Raw genomic sequence first — 9,455 nt, 5'->3', positions numbered from 1 at the left:
ATTTTTCCTAGTCATCAGGTAATCTATATGTTGCTTCCTAACTTATTTAAGGTAACTCTGAGTGTTAAAAGTTGTACAGGATTAGAAAATTGATTATTTCTCTTATACTTGGCCTACCTGTTGCTCACAATTACCATTAACTGTTGTCACTAGTCCTGGATGGCCCAAAGTCCTCCCTGTTTCTAAGGAGTGGTGAGCCTCCAACTGACCTAATAAGCAACACCTCAAGAACAAAGAAAACAAAATAAAAAAGGAAATCGTGCGGTGCCTGTTGCGCGCTGTGCGCTATTCAAATCACCAAAATTCAGGGTCCAAAGGCTGGTTTGGAAGGGCCAGAGGGTAAGTGACAGGACTGGATTGGTCAGGCCAGCAGCGGCAGTCTGCCTGGTGTCCGGAACTGCTGGTTGGCTTGATCAGGTTTGCAGGTGGGGTGGGGTGTGAGTTCGTCTTAAAGTGGCATACAACCAACCTGGGGTCCAAGGAGGAGGAAGGGTGGGGATACACGGAGGTCCAGAGAGGTCAGACCTGCAGCCACAGGCTGCCTGGTGTCCGGAACTGCTCAGTACTCTTAACATTTTAAAAATTTGATTTATTAAAGCTAAAACTACCTTTCTTGAAAATAAAAATATGTTATAAAATATCTACCTAAAGGCTAGTAAACTGTATAGCCTCAGGTGCTACTTTATAGTATATTTACTCTACTCACAGAGTTTCATGCCTAAAGTCAGATTTGTGTTCACAGATATGTATGTTCAACTTGCTGTTGAAAGTGGTTAGATTATTTAGATCTAAGATTAATTAAGATATTTTGTGAATCAATAAAATGTAGGAAAAAATAATTCTCTTATAGGAGTTTGCCTCTGAAGAAATATATAATCTGTCTGTGGAAATACATAATCTGTCAGTGCTTTTTTACTAGCCTGAAAAAAACTTCTCTTTACTTTTCCATGTATGCTTTTCTAATTTATGATTTAAAAAAAAGCTGATTTTTTTTTTTAAAGATTTCTGTAGAGTACAGAAGAGAGGAACAAGGATTTTTTTGTTTTTTTTTAAAGGTTTTTGTCATAGGATGTGTACATTCACCAGAGAGAGACAGTGAGAGGGAAAGTGAATAATCACTCAAGGGGGGATGGCCACACTGCAATCCTTTCTCCTCCATTCTCCTCTCAGGATTTTTGGGTATGTACGACACTCATGTGCCCAGTGTAATTTTCAAGTTGCTGAATGGAACTGTAGTTGGCCATGTGGGAGTCCAGTGTCGTAACCACTATATCCCAGCCGGCCCCAGGAACAAGGAAGATTTAAGGAGGATTGACTGAAAAGAAATATAGGGGTAGTAGGGACCAGCAGTTAGCGTAATGGCTATGTTGCTGGACTCCCATGTAGTCGACCGTGGTTTGCATCTCGGACCCGGTGGCTTAAAACTCACGCCGGGAGCGTGTGCGTGTGTGCCCAAGATCCCGAGAGGAGAATGGAGGAGAAGGGATTGTGGCCTGGCCATCCCCCCTAGGGGGTGATTTCTCGCTTTCTGTCTCTCTGTCTCTGTCTGTCTGGAGAGCACACACGCCCTATAGCGAAAACCTCTTAAAAAAAAAGACAAAAATAAAGAAATAGGGGTAGTAAACACTATGCTGCTTTGGGGTAGCTATTAATGAAAGAGTTTTACGTATGTGTATTAAGCGTAGGTAATTATATGCTAATTTGGAAGTTCAATTTAAATGGAAGGGAAATAATTAAGAATAGAAGTTAATATATTCTGCTTCAGAACAGTGACCTTTTTAATTTTTCTTTGGCTAGGAGTTAACTATTTTCTTGTAGTTCATCTTTAAACAGTGGCTGCTTTCAATAAAGTAGGTTACCAAAATGTTATATTTGCTCTCTTTTTGGTGGTTTACTTTATTATAGACCACAAATATTATAATAATTTTTATAATAATTCTTTCAGTATGAATTCTGCGTTCTTTAAGAGAAGATACCATTGAGTGTTTTCATTAACTCACTGATAAAAGATCTGAGTACTTAGGATTTTTTATAAGATTGTCAGACTTCAGCTAATTAAATTTCCCTTATGATTGTGAGCCTTCCAGCTGTGAACACAGTCTGCAGATGACAGTCTTAGTTATGTCACATTCTAGAAACTAAACTTTTTTATTTCAGATGTCAAAAGGAGCCCCATAGGAGGTAAAAGTTGCAGTTAATGTTTATCAAATATTTGTTGGGTTATATCTCTTAGATACAAATAAAGCAAAATAATAGCATTTTAAGTGCCAAGTGTAGAGAATAACTTTGACGTGCCAAAGTCAGTATCCCAGAGGAGGTCCTGGCTGAACTGGTATGTGCACAACTGGAGTGTCCAATCTGTCCAAAACTCTCTCTCTCCCTCATGCTAGGCCACAGAGATATAGGTAGAGCAGAGACACTGTCCTGGCCTCAGGACAACCTAGGACCAGCACACAAAGGAGACACTTTACTCTCTTGCATTTAATCTAGAAGGCTATGCAAGAGAGTTCTGCTTATGTTATGTGGGAAGTTACAGGATTCTTCAAAGACTTTCTTATTTTCTTGTGTCAGACCATAGCCCTTTACAGTCATCATTATTATTTAAAATAATTTTGGACCAAAGGTATGCTCACTCACCAGAGAGAGAGAGAGAGAGAGAGGGAGAGAGAGAGAGAGAAGGAAAATAAGAAAGCACCCCTCCTCCCCCTCATGGGGAATGGTCACACTGCAATCCCTTCTTCTTCAGTTCTCCCCCCGTCAGGATTTTGGGCATGCACATACGTGTGCCTTGTGTGTGTGTGTGTGTTTTTTCCAAGTCACCAGATCCTGGAACTCAACCACGTGGTTGCCCATATGGAAACCAGCTCCCTTAACCACCATGCCACAGACTGGTCTCATTACTATTACTTTAACAGTTATTTTATTTTCATTTATGACAGAGTATTTACACATAAACTAGAGGGATAGAGGTAGTGGAAGAAGCAGCTTTAACAAGGTGTTATCTTGCTATGGTCTCTTTTTCTGCAGTCCTCCATCTTGTCAGGATCTTAGGCATGTGCATATGTGCCCAGTGTGTTCTCAGCTCAAGTTGGGAATTTGAACCTATGGCCAACCATGTGGCTTCGAACATGCTATTCAGTTTGGTGCTGACCGTGCCACCAGGCTGAGCCAGCACTCTAAGATTATTACCCCGATTTTGCATGACATAGCCTATAGATTAGATAGTGGTAAGAGTAGTACAATTCCTGATCCTATTGCAGCTTAGGTAAAGCCCGACATCACCTGCTTTCCATGATTTATGTATTTATGGCTTTGTAGATGGATACTATTAATGGCTTTGTTCATGTCGTCATTTCCTTTTTTTCCCTTTATAATAGTCTGTTTTAATATAAACAAGTGTTGGAATCAGTCAATGTCCTTTTCGGGAAGCTTCTTGTCTGAATCTGAAGGCACAGCTGAATCTGTGCCCTGCCCAGCAGCCTGGGAGCCTGGACTGTCTCCTTGTCCATCCACTGGTCCATTCTGCTCTGCATTTTTTTGCTCCTCTTTAGGAGGTTCCACTTTGGGTTTGGGCTTTGAAATTATAGGGTTGCAAATACTCGTCAGCTCCTTAATTTTAGCTTCATTCTCTTTTGTCTTGAAAGCAGGATCCAAAGTCAGACTCTGCTTGTTTGCAGATTCAGGTTATTATTCATCCACTCCATCTCTTCATTCGTGCTTTTTTCTACCTTCATCATATCAGCAGCATCCAGATGGTCATACTGATCCTCCTTGTTTTTGAAGAGCTGATTACTTTCATGTAATGTTGGATTTGTTTCCCTAGTTCTTTGAATAATTTTGATCTTTCCTCAGATTTCTGGAACCGCATCTTAGTAAGTTGACCTAAATTTATAATTCAGCCACTTGTTGACATAAACTTGCTTTGGCTGGTCTTCACCATCTTCATACAACCAATTTTCAGTATCTTCTAGTTTCAAAGTAAAACTCTTAAGATCATCTTCACTAACTTCTTGTATTCCCCACCAAGCTTGTCTCTCATCTCATACATACTCTTCCACTGCATTCTTAGCATCATTCCGCTTCTTCTCCAGTTTATCCTGCATGATCATCTTACCCTCATTTTCAGTGTACAAGTTGAGCATCTCTCTGTCTATCTGCCACAACAGCTGGTTCTCAATTGGCAGGTCCACGGTGCTGGTCTTCACTTTTGCCTTCTTGGCTTGAGATGGTTGATCTATCTTTTTGTCTTTTGATCCAGCTTGAGAGGTCTCCATTTCTTCAGCCTCTGTCTTATTTTCTGCTGGTGTCTGCTGCTGCTGCTCCTCAACATGTGGCTGCTCCTGGTCCACTTGCATCTTCTCTTTCTCCTTTGCGTTTTGATCCATTTCCATTGGTACCTCATTTTCCTTAGACTTGAACACTTCCACTAGGGAGGCACTAGACACACTGAAAATGCCATGGACATTCACTCGAACCTTGACTTTCACTTTCAAACTTGGTGCCATCAGACTGGGGAGTGACTTTCTGAACCGAAAACTGAGCTATAGCAGGATCGGGATAAGGCAACTCCTGAGGAGAGCTCTAATAGGCCTCAAGGGTAAAAGGTTCCTTTTTATAAAATGTGAGGACTTTTGAGAAAGGAGCAGAATGATTTAAAGACTTCACTTCACAGTCACTTGACCCTTCTTCAGCTGGAGAATTCCACCTCAGAGAGATTGGGCATGGTACTACATCAGTGATAGAAAATTCTCTGACTTTGAAAGCAGGCGTTAAGATTGCACTTTGTAATGCACAGCCTGGAGTGACAGCTTCATCAGCATTTAATGTTGTACTAAGTTCTTTATCAAAAAATTTGCTGATCTGATCTTTTACTGCAGTGATTCGTGTAGCATCACCAACAATCTCCACTGCATAAATATCTTCCTTCTTCAACTTGGCTTGTTCCAAAACACTACGAAGTGTTGGCTCCATTCTAGCTAACAGATCATCATACATCTCCAAAAATTTGCCTCTATTCATAGTTCCAGATACATCAACATCATTCATAAATGGCAAAGGGAGGTCTGAAGCATTTGCACTCATCAATTTCTTGAGTTTCTCACACTCCTGAGAGAGTCATAATAATGCATGAATTTTGGACTTTATATCTAACTTGTATTTCTTCCCAAACTGTTCACAGAAGTGATTCACTAACACCTCATCAAATTTTCTGCCTCCCACTGTTGGGTCAAATGCAGTGGCCAGAACTTTCAGTTTTGCTTTATTAAATGCACATACAGAAACTTGATAAGAAGAATGCCCCATGTCTACAAAAACTACATTTCTTGGTTTCTCTTCTAAGGCAGGAAAATCTTATAAATTCCATATGCAAGAGCAACTGCGGTAGTTTCATTCATTAATTGCAGGCAGTTGAGACCAGCAATCTGTGTTGCATCCATCACTGACCGTCTTTCTGCATCAGTATAGAAACAAGGAACCGTAACCACACAGTCAACAACAGGCTTTTTAAGAACACTTTCTGCTGTCTTTTTCAGTTTGGACAGCAGCATGGCTGTCACCTGCTTGGTGGTAAAATTTCACTCTTCTTCCATGTATGTCACCTTTATACCTGTTAATCCTGTGGGTAATTGCACTATGTCATACGCAAGGTTCGATTTTTCTGCTTTCACAAATGGATCAGAGAATGCTCGGCCATGGAATCTTTTAAACCCTTAGACTGTGTTCTTTGCATTGGAAATTACCTGACTTTTAGCTGCTGCTCCAATTGAACGATTCTTAAGACCAAAAGAAATGCAAGCCGGCATGCAGCGGTCGCTATACTCGATAGCAATCGTCTCGATGCCACCGTTGCAGGCTACAGCGATGTAGCAGCTCTGGAAACCCAGGTCTGTGCCTACCGCCGACATGGCACCAGCTAGTGCTGGAGCTCGGGCCTGGGTCTGGCTGCTGAGACAGGGCACAGACCCCGGCGGGGCTGGTGCGCAGAGAGCAGACTGCATGGGCCCTGGGACCGGGTCTACTGGAGAACTTGCAGGTGTCCCCGAGAGTGCCTAGGTCCTCGGAAGGGGACCGCAGCCTAGGGCACTGCTAAGGTCGTTTCCAGCTCAGCAGCCGCCCATGTTCTCATTTTTAACAGAACCCCAACTTTATTCATAGCTACACTCTCCCTTTCATGGCTCTTTACTTTCTTTCAGGGAAAGATATTTTATTTATTAATTTTTTTAATTAAAAAAATTTTTTTAAAGAGAGATTTTTGTCATAGAGCGTGTGCCTTGCCAGAGAGACAGATGGAGAGACAGAAGGTGAGAAATTACCCCCCAAGGGGGATGTCCACACCATAATCCCTTCTCCTCCATTCTCCTCTTGTGATTTTGGCCATGCACACACACGTGCCCAGTGTGAGTTTTAAGCTGCTGGGTGTGGGACTTGAACCACGGTCAGCTACATGGGAGCCCAACGATGTAAGCATTATGCCATTTGCTGGTCCCAAGTAGATTTTAAACTCTAATAGCTTCAGAGGAAAAGAAAGAAAGAAAAGAATCCACACACACGTACCCATGCCTTGGGTTCCCCTCCCTAGAGATTGTAATTTCATTAGACTGGAATGGGGCCCAAGTGGCAGGATTTTTAAATGTCCCCCCAGAGAATGGTCTGAGTCTGTCATGGCAATCCTACCTATCATTGTACCAGTGATCGACTGGTTCAGGGTTTGAGGCATAAGCCAGTCAGTGCTCAGTATCCTTCTGCTAGCATCCTTCTGCAAGGTGAACCAGCTGTACAGTTTCTGCTGTAGGGCAGAGTGGAGACAATAATGTACCCAAGGCTTTGAGAATTAATTTAGCCTGTGGATCCAGCCCTATTTCCAGATCTCTCATTACCTGACATAATAAAGATTATTATTATTGCCACTTTGAGTGCAGTTTCTCTCTTTCAGCAGAAGTTTTCTGATTCACTGTTTTTGTACTGCTACAGTAACAAAGTTTCCTAACTTAATCTTCACCTTCTTGATGTGCAGGATGAAGGGATGTAAAGAAGGTGCAATGTTGGAGGTAACATCTGCATTTACTTGAAAACATATCCTGCCAGCATCAATGTACTTGCTGTGCTTTGCCTGACAAAGTATAAGATACAAAGGCAAACAGAGGTTAGCAGAGCCCTTCACATGTGGGTGAGAAGTGGAGGCGGTAGGGGAGAGGGCTGAGTGCCAGCCTAGTGGGTACTTTTGAATGTTGAGCCAGTTCATTGGCCATCCTGCCCTCTGACTCTTCACCTGAATAATGATGATGGTGACATCTACTTAGAGCAGTTAAAAGAATGAAATTAGATGATTTATAGAGAGCACCCAGCACAGTGCCTGGTCATAGGATTAGGTTGATTTACAAGAAATGACCACTATTTGTCCATTTTAGACCTATAAAAATGACTATTTCACATGGTTTATCTGAATAATTCCTATAATAATGATAGCTGTTACAATCAATAAGTAGAATTAGGAATTAAGGGTATCATCAATGTAATTGAAGCATTAGTTTGGTTTTGAATAATGTTCAGGGAAATTTTTTTTTAAATTTGAGTCATGTTTTATTTCTCTTTGCATGTTTTAAGACCTTAGCCAAACTACACATTTAATTATCAAAACTGTGCACAGACTAATTCATGGACTACAGAAGATTATAGTTATGTCATGTCTTTAAACTGCTTAGCATCACTAAGAAGCTTTCATCTGTAAGATGAGTCAGTGAAGTGTTGCCCTCTATATAATATTTTGTAGATGGGACCAGCAGTTAGCGTAATGGCTATGTCACTGGACTCCCACATAGTCAACTGCGGTTCAAGTCCTGGACCCAGTGGCTTGAAACTTACACTGGGCGCGTGTGTGTGCGTGCCCAAGATCCCGAGAGGAGAATGGAGGAGAAGGGATTGCAGCGTGGCCATCCCCCCCAGGGGGGGATTTCTCGCTTTCTGTCTCTCTGTCTCTCTAGCGAGCGCACGCGCCCTATAGCAAAAACCTCTCAAAAAAATATTTTGTAGACTATGAGTGACTTGTGTTTTAGATCCCGAGAGGAGAATGGAGGAGAAGGGATTGCAGCGTGGCCATCCCCCCCAGGGGGTGATTTCTCGCTTTCTGTCTCTCTCTGTCTGTCTGGCGAGCGCACGCGCCCTATAGCAAAAACCTCTCAAAAAAAAATATTTTGTAGACTATGAGTGACTGTTGTGTTTTGTAGCAACTGAAGCAGATATAAACACAGCACATTTACTCATGTGCTTCCCATCATGAAGCTGGAGAGAAGCAACATCTTCTCAAGTTCCTAAGGGAGCCCAAAAGTATAGGTGAAGGTACGATTGATTCTCTGTGGCAGGTTTCTTCCATGGAAGTGTCTGAAGTATATGGACCTTTTCTTCAGCATGAAGGAATGTGCTGAACCACCCTGAATGATGAGCACACTCAGGGCCCAGACAAGGCACCCATTCTCCACGTTCTGCAACCTGTGTGGCTGACTCACTGTCCTTGCTGTCAGACTTGTGATAGGATTACCCTGCAATGCTTGAGAAATGCCACACCCTGGAGGTCAAGACATTTTGAGTTCCAGTTCTTAAAACAGGAAGAAAGTGCAAGTGGGCTGATTAAAGAGCATGTCTGGAGCACCATGAGTGGTGAGGCAGATGGGAAGGCCCCTGTTGCTCCTGGAGTTAGGCTGCTTCTGTATGTCCATCAGGCCTGGGAATAGGAGGAGGTAGAACATGGTGCCTGTGCTTTGTGTGTCTGTTGTGGCTAGTCTTACTGTTCTTCTTAGTACCCCCTCACTAGGAGAAGATGCTAAGCAGCTCTTCTCCTCTGGTCTCCTCTTGGGATTTTGGGCATTTACACACACACACACACACACACACACACACACACACACACAAACATACCCAGCATGATTTTCAAGCTTCTAGGTCTGTGACTTAAACCATGGTTGGTCTGACACCTTAACCACCACATCGCCTGCCAAATACATGGATGAAACCTGTTTACTTTATACTATTCCTGAAGCAGTGTAATACTATTATAAAGTGAACTATGATGTGTTACTGAGGAGAATTGGGTTTCTTTCCCCTTCCATTCTTTTACTATTGTTGTCATACCAGTATGAACTTCAAAATACATTTTTGTTATGTTTTGCTTTAAACATTTGCTTTTAAGGAGATTGAAAAAATAAGATAATCTGCAAATTTATACCATTTCTGGTGTTCTCTATTCCTTTTTTTTTTTTTTTGCAGAGGTTTTCGCTATAGGGTACATGCGCTCACCAGACAGACAGAGAGAGAGAAAGAAAGGGAAAATGAGAAATCACCTCCTCAGGAAGGATGGCCACACCACAGTCCCTTCCCCTCCATTCTCCTCTTGGGCATGCACATACAAATACCTGGTGTGATTTTTCAAGCCACTGGATCTGGGACTTGAACCGTGCAGT

General features: G+C 42.1%; 1 protein-coding gene and 1 pseudogene across 4 annotated transcripts in view; one reads left to right on the top strand and one right to left on the bottom strand.

The window, feature by feature from the left end:
- The window catches only part of HSF2BP (heat shock transcription factor 2 binding protein), a 155,771-nt gene that overhangs the window by 118,265 nt on the left and 28,051 nt on the right, over positions 1 to 9,455 (top strand). The gene's annotated exons all lie outside the window — the stretch shown is intronic.
- On the bottom strand, positions 3,406 to 5,906 carry LOC102476636 (heat shock 70 kDa protein 4 pseudogene; annotated as a pseudogene).

The sequence above is a fragment of the Tupaia chinensis genome, unplaced genomic scaffold (genome assembly GCF_000334495.1).
Source record: "Tupaia chinensis unplaced genomic scaffold, TupChi_1.0 Scaffold147038_1, whole genome shotgun sequence".
Classification (NCBI taxonomy): domain Eukaryota; kingdom Metazoa; phylum Chordata; class Mammalia; order Scandentia; family Tupaiidae; genus Tupaia; species Tupaia belangeri.
This window is presented reverse-complemented; position numbering and strand designations above follow the sequence as displayed.